Here is a 13,806-nt window from a genome sequence, read left to right as displayed (position 1 = left end):
GTGTCCATGATGACCTGGGGATCACCGTGAATGTGATTATCCTAGCATGCTCGTTTACCTTGCGACGTCGCCGCGCTCCGAAGGCAAGAGGGCGCAGGTTTTGGGTCCGGCCGAGCTAGTTCTACCGCAACATCGAAGGGCAGGTCAGTGCTTTGCTGCCCCGCCGGCGCTCGTGAGATGAACGCTGCTTTCGAGAGTCACCAAATAAACACGACATCCGTCACAACACAGACGGCATGCAAGAAGCCAGACTACCTCATTTAGGTAGTCTGGCTGCGTCTCGTCATGTAAAAAGGTAAACAGTTGAACAGTTTCGAGGAGCCGCTCTGTTGAGAAAGGCATTGGGGGAAATAGAAATAGCAGATGAAACGAAGCGACACTACCTTCCTTCGCAACGTGAAAGACGCGCGGAGAACCGGCTTGTGCGTTGCCACGACATCGTAACGTCACTATCTACTCCACCTCCCATTAGCTCCTCTCTTCTGCAGCGAGGAGCGGAGAGCTCTGAACCGCGCAAGGAACGGTTGGCTCTGCGGCGCTGCACGTCACGCCACTGAAGGGGAAAACTGGTTTTGGTCGGGAACACCCCGTCGCCCAGCGTCGTGCGGAAAGCCTCCGCGACACCAATGTGGTCGTGCCTTAAAGGGGCCCTGCAAGGACCTTTTTACTTATTTTTAATTTGCACCGAACCTGAGCGCACTGAACGCAGTAACTTCGTGAAACTTTTCTATTCTCGAAATTCGCTTTATTTTAAAAGTTATAGGCAAATTAAAATTACAAAAGCAAGCAAAAAATAACCTCCTTCCTGACGTCCTTGGTTGCTTGAGTGGGCGTGAACTAGAGGAGGTGTAGTGGGCTCAACGCGAGCGCTCACGGCTGCCGCACTTCGTGTCGACGGTGCGAGAGGGTGCCACTAAAGCATGTTCAGGATAGACTGTATGCAGCGGGCACCCAGAGCGGCTGTCATTGCATTTGCTGCGAGATTAAACACTAATTTGGCATGACACTTCATTGGCCACAAACGACAGCAAACACGGGGTAAAGATCAGTTCAGAATGGGAGCCACTTCGCGCTGCCATACCGTGAAACGGCCAAACCGCAAGACAAAGCTTCTCGCCAAAGGCCTTCGGAACACTTGGAGCCGGTCGGATCCTCCTGGCCATACCACCGCAGCGCCGCCACATACATCCGGGACCTTTCCGTGTCGGCGCCGGATCCCAGTATTACTTTCTGCATTCGTTTCTTTTCTGATCTAAAACACTGAACAAAAACTACTTTTATAAATAATTGAAACGGTTCGCGCCACTAATATTTTGTATTTCGACTAAAAAGAAGCTTTTAGCGGCTCTGATCAGTAGTAAGCCCAGGACCAAAGACGTCACATTTTGCGCGCTTTCAGTACTGCGGGTCGCCCTCGTCGGTTTCCGCGTCGTCCGGTTAAAATATGACGCACTGATATTTAGTTACTTTTTCCGTGCCCGCTGGCTTGCCCAAACCCCAAAGAGACGTGGAAACCGCAAAAAAGGTAGACGCTTTAATATGATTGCAGGGCCCCTTTAAGAGCAGCGCTCTCAAAGCAATGCGCGATTCCTTACTTTCACGCTTCGTGCTTCGTTTATCGGTGTTCCAGTCGGTTGCCGAAATATCACTGGATTCGGAGCTAGTCAGGCAGGAAGTGAAGGAGAGGAATAGACGAGAGCGTGCGGGGACGTCAGAAGGCAGAGCTCTGGTTGGAACTATTAGTGGATAAATGCCAAGGTTGCGTCCTTCGTCTCCGCTGCAATCAACGAACGCGTTCGAACCAGAACGCGAAACGCCGGACGCCCGTGTTCTGGGCATGAACGTGTTCGACGAGTGCAGTGGAATCAAAAGCAGCTTTTAACTTCACTGCACTGTTAGAATGCGTTAGAACGCTGGACGTTCCAGAGTGTGTGCGCGTGCACACAAGACTACAAAGGCTCATTGAATGAGTATATTGGGCCGGTCATCCTGTTCCATATTTTCCTCAATGAGCTTCTTATTATCCCTAAGCCGGGAGGGTCATGCTGCACTCTGAAGCGGTGTACTCACGCCTCCAGAAATGTATGGGACGCGGCCGGCAGCATTCCTACTCCTTGCTAAGCCTAGGCAAGTGCTTACGGCCACTGGAGGTTCCTGCTTCGGCGGAGGCTCTCACGAAGATCAACGCGTGCTTTATTTTCAAGCAACTTCCACAAAGGGGCAACCGATATTGAAGCCATGCCCCTCCCCTCCATCGCCAAATAGGTCACAGAAGAAGGGGCGGATCACGAACCCCGTTTGGGAGGGGGGGGGGGCGGAAAATTTGTAAGGATACTATTCTCCCATCCTTCCTTTTGCACCGGGGGGTCCACCCATGTCAAATTGCCTACTGAGAAGGGGGGAGAGGGGGGGGTCGACTTTGTTTAGGGGAGGGGGGGGGGGGGCGGCCGCCCCCGTCGCCCCCCCCCCCCCCCCCTCGGATCTGCCCCTTCACAATGCAACACCCGCGGTGTTGCATACAGGTACTTTTAGATACACTCGAATACACGAGTCAATGGGGCGCAAAAAATATCCGAAGGTTCAAGAAGCGTCCTGCTCCTCGGAGTTCATACTAAAGCGTGAGACAAACGTGAGCTAAAAACCTTGCGGCTTCGAGGCAGTGAGTGGAGCGACGGGACACGCTTTTTAATGCAATGGTTTTTGCAATGGCCACCACCATTATTGGTATGGTAAAACGCCCCTCGAGTAATAATTCCTTACACCCTTAAAAAGGGTGGGGTTTTACAGTACACCTTTTTAGAAGGGTATACTAGCTGCAGTGCTTCCTTTTACAAGTGATTACTGCAGCCAGGAGAAATAGTAAAAAAGCATAATGACGAATCCCGTATAATTGGGCTCATTCATTCCTTTGAACTCGTGAAGATGGTGTACGGAAAAATGAATACAAGGAAATCGAAAGATAACAGCTCCGCTTAATTGCATTGTTTCAATTAAGATGCTCCTTGGGATACAAAACACACGATATGGAGACACATTTAGGGCACAAGCACAAGAAAAAGAAAGACTCACGCGGTGTCTTTCCAACAAGTCACGGCACGTCGTCGTGAGTTTAGGTGCTATTATTCACGTAAAATATTCTTTGGCTAAAGTTGTCCGGACTTTCGTGAAGCCCAAATGAAACCGTGGCTCGACGCTGATTGGTTCATAGGTGGGAGAGGAGGGGTGAGGCGCTCAACGCTGTTTAGGTAACGGAGGTGGAGGGGGTTATGTGACGAGAGGTGTAGGCGAGAAGAAGCTCGACCACCTGTGCGCACTGCGGACCTCGCGAGTATGGAAGTCTCTGGAAGATCGCAAAGTTTGTCAGCTTTATTAGCGGTAGCATCGCTTCCTCCGGGAACAACTATCAAGTGTACACCACGGTACGCGTCAAGCTATCTGATGACAAGCGCCTTGAAGGCGTCTGGAAATTCTGAGTATCTCTAAATATTTGTTGACGCAGGAACGTTTCGCGTATCCAACGCGCTTTGTAATATGTTTTTTAACGCCTATGAGGCCAATGACAGAAAAAAAAAAGTGCAGCTGTGCCCTGTGAATGTTTTCTTATGCGGTATTGAGCAGAGTTTAATCACATTATCTATCAAGATACCAGCGCACTGCCCACCATTGTTGATTCAGAGAGCTGGAAAAGGCTGAGACTTATAAAACAAAAACAAAAACAAAAAGGGTTTTCTAAAAAAACGAATAACTTGTTGGCAGGGAGATTTAAACAAACAATAAATGGGGTATTGAGCATTCAACATTTCAGACACATCATCAGTTTGATGACCTGTCTGACATTCCAATATTTTTGTTCTGACGTCATAACTTTATGAAGAGTTCCTGACTTATATCAACGCAAACATATTAGATTTTCTTTAAGAGGGGTGAACTCCAGCGGTGTCTGTCAATCAGATTTTTAAAAGGAAGAACGTTTCTCTTTTCGGCATCCACTGAATCGTCATGCTTCTTATCTTCAAGTGCGCACTCTTCTCAGGACTGCTCCTGCGTGCCGTCGATTCCGGTGAGTTGTGTGATAGGCGCATATGCCTAAATGTATTATAGAAGCTATGTGCGAGTTAATGCTTGCACTATGTCTTTCAGGTAGCTTGAACAGCCTGATGTCTGGGCGTGGTAATGTACAAGGTGTTCCTGCGAAAGCTTTCCAAATCCCCCCAAAAAATGCTGTTCGAAATGAGACTAAACTGTTTTCCGGAGCAAACTGTTAGCTTTGGCGGACATCGAGGATTGCAAAAATATTAAAATTGGCAAAATGATCAACTTAAAATTAGTACGTGATTTTTTGATTAGTGAAAATATACATATTATGGGTTATTCAAGGGGCGGCCAGGCTCTTTAAATCGACCGCGAAATTCGGTTTCTTAACTTATCGCGCTACGACTTTGTGCAGCGCTGCCCGCAGATATGGTGCATTTTTTTTTTTTTTTGTAAAATTTGCAAAGAGCAAATTTACCTGAGGAAAAAGTAAACAAAGAAAAAGTCTTTTTGCGGTCGATTTAAAGAGCTTGGCCGCTCCTTGAACCAGCCGATAGTTTCAATGAGATGCTTGTTTACGATCATCAAAAACAACTAAATATACTTTTTCTAGAAAGATATAAGGCAGGCGCAGCAATTTAAGGCGTTCCGTAGCGACGTCCAGTTTGGACGCGTTTCTAGGTTTCGGTTCCTTATTGGGGCGCATCATTGCGGCCACGGGCCTGCCCTCGGTGGCTGAGACACGCAACACCATGTGTGCCATACTTCCCTCCATCCTATGAGAAAAGCGAGGCGGTGGCTTTGCGCCGCGAACATCGGGGAGCAGAACCGCGGGCGCGAAGACGTGTCCCGATAAGGAACCGAAACTTAGAAACGCGTCCAAACTGAGCATTCTTTTTCTGAACGCCGTAGAATGCAGCCCCTGGCTTATATCTGTCTAAAAAAAAAAAGTTGATTTAGTTGTTTTATGATGCCTAGTAAGTTTTTTACTAAAACCATAAGTTTATTTTCACTTATTAAAATAATTAGTAAACGTAGTTTATTATCATGCTATTGATAATAAATTGACGTCCACCGAGACTGGTGACTCGTTCCCGCAAAAAAGTTTATTTTTAGCTCGAACCGCATATTTTTAGGGATTTTAGAAAACTAGCGCAGAAGTACCCTGTATATACGTAATGCACAATCTCTGACATCTGTTAAGTCAAATGCACGATCAAGATAGTGAGAAAATCCCAATTCATACGCTGTAGGCGTCCGGTTTGGCCGAAGTGCTTTTCTGATAGAGTCCTTAGTGTTCACCGCTCCTGGGAAGTACCGAATAATAGGGTCATTCACATGATGAGAACTGTAGTGTGTGTCTTTAGGGCGCCGTGCTTTGGGTGCGTGCAGACGCTAAGAGCTCACAAGAAGCGGAAGTTCATTCGAAGATAGGATGCTCGCATTGGAGGCGGGACAACTGAAGGTCGTCCCTGTCCCCTCATCCTGGCGACGACCGCAACAGGCACATCGAAGCACAATTTGATAGAAGAGCGTTACTGCCTTTAATTCATCCTTCTGCCTCGCAGCCCTTCCCAACCACGATCAAGCACAACATTCGTGGCAACGAAAATATGATCTCAACTTCTAAAAATGAGCGAACTTTATAAGCATCCGTGTGCGGTCGCCATACTTGGGACGAGCCACTTGCGTTAAGGGAGTGATCAAGGTTACAATGCACCATCTTGTGAATACGGAGATGGCTGCAACAGGAGGGACCGCGAAGTTCTGCCAGTGTGTGCTATTACGTAGCCTTCAAAACAGACAGTCAGTTTTTTTTTAGTTTTTTTTTTTAATACACTTAAAATTACAGAAATAGACAAATACATTTTACGAAAGCATATAACGCTGGGCAGTAGCCGTGTGGGTCACAGTAGAAATCAAATGTTTATATACAAGGGCTTCGCGTGACATTATCGTTCATTGACCCCCTCCCCCCCCCCCCCCCCCCCCAAACCTCCTTAACGAACACAATAAATATGTACCTCCGTACTTTCTTGGTGTTTCTTGGAAGATTGTACTCGTATTTTTATTATGTAATAACGGACGAACTAAGAAAGGTCGTTGAAGTACTATCGCGGACAATATGAGCTGAAACAGCGCTCCGGCCGCCACACGGTACTACCTGCGCCGCCTGTCGCCTTGCTCCGCACACATGGCGCACCCTGAGTCCGAGATAAATTCTCACTTGCGCTCGTTGCGCCACTGCGCTCTTCCGGCCGTCTGCAAGCGAGACGGCGGATGCGACAGCGGGAATGTGTGGGGTAGGGCGGCGGGGGGAACAAAATATTACACTTGTCGTTTCTCGTTTGGAATTGATTTACTTTACTCTATCGCGCAGAATCTTGTAGAAAAAGCACTGACTGGTAAAGAAAAAATATTGAAGTATCTTAAATTTCAGCTGCGATCATTGTTTTTGAAAGTCACATCAAAAGAAGTTGCAGGTTGTTTTTGTTTGATTATAGGTGCATGCACAAAGTAGGACATCGCAAAAATATTGGCCAAAATTTTTATGCCGGATTTAATCCGGCTCCAAGGTATTTACTTTTCCTTTCTTTTTCATTGATCACAGATGTTTAAAAAAAAATGGTAAGCGTATACATGTTACTGAGAAGGTTTTGTAAGCTTGATTGGTATGAAAATGGTCAAAAGTATTATTTCTTTATTACTGCGCCACGTGTTTATTTCAAACAAAACAAGTTGCTGACAAGACAGCAGTTTTTTTTTTTTTTTTTTGTTTACAAATTACTCCTAGCCAGGGATGGACAGTATTTCAAATACAAGTATTTGAAACACGTATTTCAAATGCTTTGTGTATTTTGCATTTGCATTTAATTACAAACTGGGTAATGTATTTGACCTGTGTATTTAAATTCTAAAACGTGGGTATTTCAAATACAATTGTAATTAAATACAATTTTGTGGGCGAAAATACATCCCTCAAATATATTGTCACTGTCCAGAGCAGGACAAAAACTACGTTCTGCACCGCATGCAGTGTCGCTCAATCAAGCACAAGCGTTTAGTGACTTTGTGATTACGATGCTAGAACAGGGCAAGAATAGTGACGAAATCGACGTTCACAGGAAGACTGGCTAAATAAGTGCTTGTGAAACTTGTGATGCTTTCCAGCCCGATTTCTATTCATATTTTTGCCTGGAACATTCTAAATGCGCGGGTCGTCCAGATTTTCGTAACTGCATGGTGCGAGTTGCAACAATAAAAAATTCTGTAGCTAGTGCTGCGCGTCTTGGTCGTCTCGGTTCTTTGTTGGTCTATACCAAAATGTAATCGACAAAAATCGGCTTGAAGCTCTACTTTTTTCACCTATTACGTCCAAGCTGATTGCATTTTTTTTATTATATTTCTTTTACGTTACTAGAGCCTCGCACACTAACTCCCGAGTGTGCGATGCAAAATTAAAATGAGATGCCCAGAAACCCGTCGCAGGTGCCCTGAAGTCGCTGACGCAAACTTTGAGGAATGTATTTGGAAAAGTATTTGGAGGAGACCAAATACATTTGTTTGTATTTGTATCTTGTACTTAAATGCTTTTTTGGAAATGTAATTAGATTTGTAATTAAATACATTATTGACGAAGTATTTTTTATTTGTATTTCGATACATATTTGCATGTATTTTGCCCATCCCTGCTCCTAGCAGGGATGGGCGAAATTATTTTGTAAGTTTTACTGCACCTCAGGGGTCCTGAGGCGCAGTAAAACTTACTAAATAATTTAATACCGCGTCATTATCCCCTGACCCACAACCACGGCTTCCATCCTGTCTGGTCTGGCTCAGCCCGAAGCCACTCCCATTCACCTCAATGCTTTCCGAAATTTGAGGGCAGTGGCGTGGCGGAGGGGGACGCCGTGACATCGGTACCTTGATGCGCCTCCAAATGCTTACGATGATATTAAGATCGGCTCCTTTTGGGGGCCAAGGCTGCTTCGTCAGGCAGCGCTCCTCGAAGAGATAGGAGCGTGACAACGCATTTTCCACTTCGGCGCTTTCTTGAAATGCACTGAAATGCATGGTAGCTGAAAATGTGAGCATTAGGCTACACGGCACACGCATCGTGATGGTGGTTCCGTCGGCCAATATTTTTGCTAGCAGACGGCCGGAAGAGCGCAGCGGCGCAGTGAGCGCAAGTGAGAATTTATCTCGGCCTCAGGGTGCGCCGTGTTTAGGGAGCGATGCGACAGGCGGCGCAGGTAGTACCGTGCACAGGCCGGAGCGCTGTTTCAGCTCATATTGTCCGCGATAGTACGTACACTCTCCGGCGATATGAAAGACCCAATCGGAGCGCGTGGCAGAGGCGGTGGCTGAGGGGGGCGCTGCTCGCGCTTTGGGCAATTCCATGTCGCTCGGAGGGGAGGCCTCACACGGTGCTCAGCCGCGCCAGCTGGCGAGCCGCGTCGAGACGTGCTTAATTTTTGATTTCGGTTCGTGGTCGGTCAAACTGCGATACCCGCGGCATTCTTCGAACAAACTAAGGAACAAACGCACTCTTCAACACACTTTATTTGTGCAGTACAGGGCATCAGCATGACTGTAAACTTTGTTTTTTTCGCAGTGCTTGATTTCATAATTTGCACACAAAAAAATTGATAAAAGCGCCCGTGATAAGGAGACTTCATGCCAGCCTCCTTTAGAATACTCCTAGGCGTGCCGCGTAAGCAGCGCTCTCCCGCCAAACCGAAATCGAAATCTGCTAAGCACGTCTCGACGCGGCTGAAGCAGCTGAGCACCGAGTGGGGCCTCCCCTCCGAGCGACATGGAATTGCCCAAAGCGCGCGCAGCGCCCCCCTCAGCCACTGCCTCTGCCACGCGCTCCCAGTGGGTCTTTCATATTGCCGGAGAGTGTGCGTATAAAAATACGACGAAAAAAAAACAAAAAAAAAACATGCTGGATTTTGTTTTGTGTCGCTTCTATTCATTTTGAAATGCTCCCCATTTGATAGCGGTGCGATTTCAAAACATGACAGCCTATCTTTCTCCGAAGCTGTCACTGGGAAGTTCAGCTATTTTGATTTTAAGGTGTTAGAAATAGGAAAACTGTTTATCCGAGTTCCGTAAACGTTTGCTGCTGGCATCGGTCCTAGATTTCTCGTGATTGAATGTTTTATTCAACTCGTTAAAACTATTTTAATAAATACCTTAATGAAACAAAGTGTCAACGCGTGTTTCGCACTTAGCTCTCTTACAAGTTTGATAGTACTCTGATGTGCCAGCTGAAAAAAAAAAAAAGAAACAGCCGTCGGATGGCTTAAACAACATGCTTTTTTTGTAAGTCTCGTCAAAATATTAGGTGGGGGAGAAAATCAGCCATCTGTTTCAAGGCCTCCTGTTGATCTCTTTGTGTTCACGTTCCACACATTGAAAGCACGGCGAAAGAGCCCAAGTGCGCACCTTATCCCGCCACACCGCCGTCTCTCCGCCCTGCGTAGTGCTACCAGGAAACTGTAACCAAAAAAGCATGAGACTTAGTAAAACTTTGCCAACTATCAACACGGCATATGTTTCGGACTCTATGATGCACCCTATCAACCTTTTGGGAAGTGGCCGACTTCTTTCCAAAAATGAAACGACAGTTTTTTCAAAGAAATTCCAATAAAGACATTGTAAACGCGTAAAAAGAGCTAAACGATGCCTAAAGCAAAGAAAAAAGAACACAGTGTACCTTTTGATTTAAAAAAAAAAATTGAGGCGGTTTTCCTTGCAGCATACCCGACCCGGAGGAAAAACACGAAGCAAACTGTTTCAACAATAAGAAACTATCGTATTTTCCGGGCTATGGTTGGCACCCGGTGCATAGTCCGCAAGCCGTCCATAGTCCTCACTTGATGCTTAGTCGACACGACAATCTTCGCATACACGACACACCTTGACAAATGTCTGCTTTCTTAGCCCACAAAGAAGGTTGTACTATACATATAAATCATTTCATTCAAAATAATCGTCACGTCCCGTCATAATGAACGATTTAAAAAAAAATATTTTCCGGTATAGTCTGCACGCGTAGATAGTCCGCAGAGCCCAAGTTTTCAACTTTTATACCTCTAGAGACCTTGAGTGATAGCACGGAAAATACTGTACATTTGGTTGCACAACAACGAGACGATTGACAACGGTCGGTCAAGCTTGTCTCCGTCGGTTGTTCCGTCCAGGCATCGACTGCCAGCGCGGGGCCTCTAATCAGCCTTCTAAAGTCGGCGAGCGCCATGTGCGCGTGGCCGCCTCGTCTCCGCCGCCATGCGTGAATGTCCGCCACCTGCGTCCTATAGTCGCACAACTCGGCTGAGGAGCCACCAGGGAGCCGAGAAAGTTCACATTAAAGATTGCGTTTATAACTTCCTACCTTTGTGTTCTAGTTTCCTTTTGGTTCGAGGCATGCAGCTAGCAGAAATCAAACTCCAGATCATTCCTTGCTTACAGTAACTCTATGGAGTGTGTGACAGTCGCACAAAAGCGTTTGTGTGATGAAGCATGCGCAAAATATCGGTGCCTCAAAAAAGTGACAACTTATTGCAAGTTTCGTGAGGAGTCAGATAAAATCAAACGGCCTATGGAGAAAGCTGCAACGCACTTCAATCGCCGTATGTAAGCTTAACAAATACAAATCAATACACACATTTCGAAGCAAGTTACTTCGAAAAACTATGCGTTTCTTGGACCTCACACAACAACTGGTGAAAAAAGCCAAAACTATTATTTAATTCTCATCATAATAATGTGAATTGCAGGCATGCTGAGATCAAAATAAAGCTGGAGTTGCATCTGAGAGTTGTTCATTTCCCATAAAAATGTCTACAAAGGATGGTTCACTGATGCGAACATAATGAAATTACCACTAAAACACCGCTGACTTGATATTTACTTAGCATTGTTGCAGCAATGTATCAGCGTCGTATCGCTAGCAAGGTCCCAAAACAGCACTCGATTAGCAAGGTCAGCACTATTCCAAACAATGATTAATAGCGCTGATCCACCGAGGTGTCCCGAATCTGGGTGAAGCATTAAAAGTGCTACGATTTACCACAGATATGCGTGAAGGTGGTAAAAGTATCACATCAAATTTGATGAAAACATTGAAAGCTCGTGGGTTAAGGTATCAAATACTGTTGTCCTTTCTTTGTCAAGGCCACCTTCGGGCAATATATATAAATTCATGACCTTTTCTAAGAATGCATTGTCTTTCCTTGAATTGTTATATGTGCCATTTTTCATTCTCGGCGACGTAAATATATACACAACTCCCGATGACCCTTCAAGAAGAGAGTGCCTTCAAGATGGCGGCGCAGGCGGCCGCCTGTGTGCGCTGCTCCGAGCCTATTCGTCGCAGACATCAATTTCTGCCGTGCGTGTCCTGTGGGCAGCGGTTCCACTGCAAATGCTTGGGCATACGGTCCGAGGAATACAATTTCCTCATGCAGTCTGGGTCCAGCAGCTACAAATGTGTGAAGTGTGTGAAACGGCCCGACCCGTCGACAGTCCAGCTTGCTTCCGCTGTCGACACTGCGGACACACCAACCGAGGGACCCGAGGCTTTCTCGGAGCTTGCAGGCAGTGCCTGCGGCTCCGTACCTCCGAACGTCATGACGTTAATGCAGAAGATGGCAATTCAGATAGACGCTCTGACGTTTGAAGAGCGACAGCTACGGGCCGAAAATGTGACCCTCTGTGTGGAAATACGCGATTTGCGCGAGTGTGTGGTGGGGCAAACGGATTTTCCGCCGCTCCGCTACGCCAAAGAGCCGGCAGCGCTGGCACCGCCAGCGCAAAGCTTCGCCTGCGTCGCTGCGACGGGTCCGGGTTTCTCGGGTGACGGGACGCGGTCCCAGCCATCTACTGCTCGTCCTCTGCGCAAGGTCACCCACCCCTCAGCAAATCCGGTGAGCAATCCAGCGAGGCCCCCAGCCACGTTCGGTACTGCTAAACATTGCACGCTCCAGGTCGCGCCAAAATCGCTGGCGGCCAGAGGCCTTTTCATTTCTCGTCTGGCTCCCAGCACCGAGGCGTCCGACGTGCAGGAACTGCTGGCGGGGCTCGTTGGGGACAGAACGGTGACGTGTACGAGACTGAAGACAAGGCATCACTCGTACAATTCATTCCACGTTTCCCTAGACGAAGGACTGCTTGATATTGTTAACAAACCCGAGGTGTGGCTTTCCGGCTGCGTCTTCCGTCCCTTTTACGGTAGCCTGTCGCCCTCGCGGTCTTTCGAAGAGTCTGACGTCACCCTAACCACTACCAATGATGTCGCGGAAAACTAACCTTTATTACCAAAACACGAGGGGCCTCAGAACGAAAAGTGAGGCGTTCTTTGCTAATGTTTGCGAATCCGAATATGATGTGATCTGCTTGACTGAAACCTCGTTAAATGCCTCCTGCACCAATCAGTCATACTTCTCAAATCAGTATTCCGTTTTCAGGAAGGACCGGAGTTACACAGACAATATTAAAAATGGAGGCGGTGTCCTCATAGCGTGTAGATCTTCATTTCGGGCGGTCAGAAGGGGAGACCTTGAACACTTGAAACGTATAAAGAGTGTGTCTGGGTTGAGGTTCCAGCGTCTGATGGCTCAAATTGCCTTCTTGGCTGTCACTACTTCCCGCCTAATTCTGATACTCGCGTTTTTGTAGAGCACTTGACAGATCTTGACAGCAAGGTTGACTTTTCTAACTACAAGGTGCAGTACATATTTATGGCGACTTCAATCTTCCGAAGGTCGATTGGTCAGCTGACTTAATCCAGAGTGACTGTACTGGCACTCATGATAAGGCACAACGCCTATTTGAGTTTATCAATTTCAACCAACTCTTTCAGCATAATACGATAAAAAATGTGTCCGGAAACATTTTAGATTTGATAATAACAAATGCTCCTGTGTTCGATATCGATCAGGCATGCGACACGCTTTTGCCAGTCGACAAGTTTCACCCACCGTTTTCCCTTCATTTTTTCCTGTCATTCCAAGTGCACAACACACAACCAGTGGCGAAGTTCAGATATGCTTATGGTGATTATGAGGGGTTATACGGTTGTCTGCTCAGCCATGACTGGTCTGGCTTCTTCAGCATTACGAACGTCGACTCTTGCGCCGACATGCTGACCGCGATTGTCCAGGATGCTATGAATGAATTTATACCAAAAAGTTGCCCAAAAAGGTCAAAATTCCCTAATTGGTTTTCTGCAGATTTGAAATATTACATAAGCAAGAAGCGACGTTACCATAATCTCTATAAGAAACTAAATTGCGAGAATTAGTACTACAGATTCTCAATCTGTAGAGCAATAGTTAAAAAACTCCTTGCTCGAGACGAAAGACTTCACCAGGATCGTCTGCAACATGACTTCAAAAGACAACCGCATCGTTTTTGGCGTTACGTGCGAACAAGTAAAGACAATGTCAGCGCATCGGTGCTAAAAGCGGACGGCAAGCTTTGTTGCACACCGCAAGAAGTATCCGGGCTGTTCGCTCGGCATTTCAGTTCCACTTTTCTGCAGCCGGATAGCACGCCTCCGGTTTTTGACATCGAAGAAAGTTTTGATGGTTTAGCTTATGAAAGTATAACAGAAGATGAGGTATTACTTTCTGTACGTAGGCTCAAGTCAAAACTTTCCACAGGTTGTGATGGTATTCCGAATTTTATTATCAAGGGATGCGCTGAATACCTTGTTCCCGCTTTAACTCATGTATTCAATTTGTCGCTACGGCGCGCGGAGTTTCC

The 13,806-nt window shown here is 46.6% G+C and overlaps 1 pseudogene; it reads left to right on the top strand.

Moving 5' to 3' along the window:
* The first annotated feature begins 3,999 nt into the window (after positions 1 to 3,999).
* The window catches only part of LOC115309935, a 110,553-nt pseudogene continuing 100,746 nt past the window's right edge, over positions 4,000 to 13,806 (top strand).

The sequence above is a fragment of the Ixodes scapularis genome, unplaced genomic scaffold, assembly GCF_016920785.2.
Source record: "Ixodes scapularis isolate PalLabHiFi unplaced genomic scaffold, ASM1692078v2 PGA_scaffold0__279_contigs__length_252992795, whole genome shotgun sequence".
In the NCBI taxonomy this organism is placed as follows: domain Eukaryota; kingdom Metazoa; phylum Arthropoda; class Arachnida; order Ixodida; family Ixodidae; genus Ixodes; species Ixodes scapularis.
This window is presented reverse-complemented; position numbering and strand designations above follow the sequence as displayed.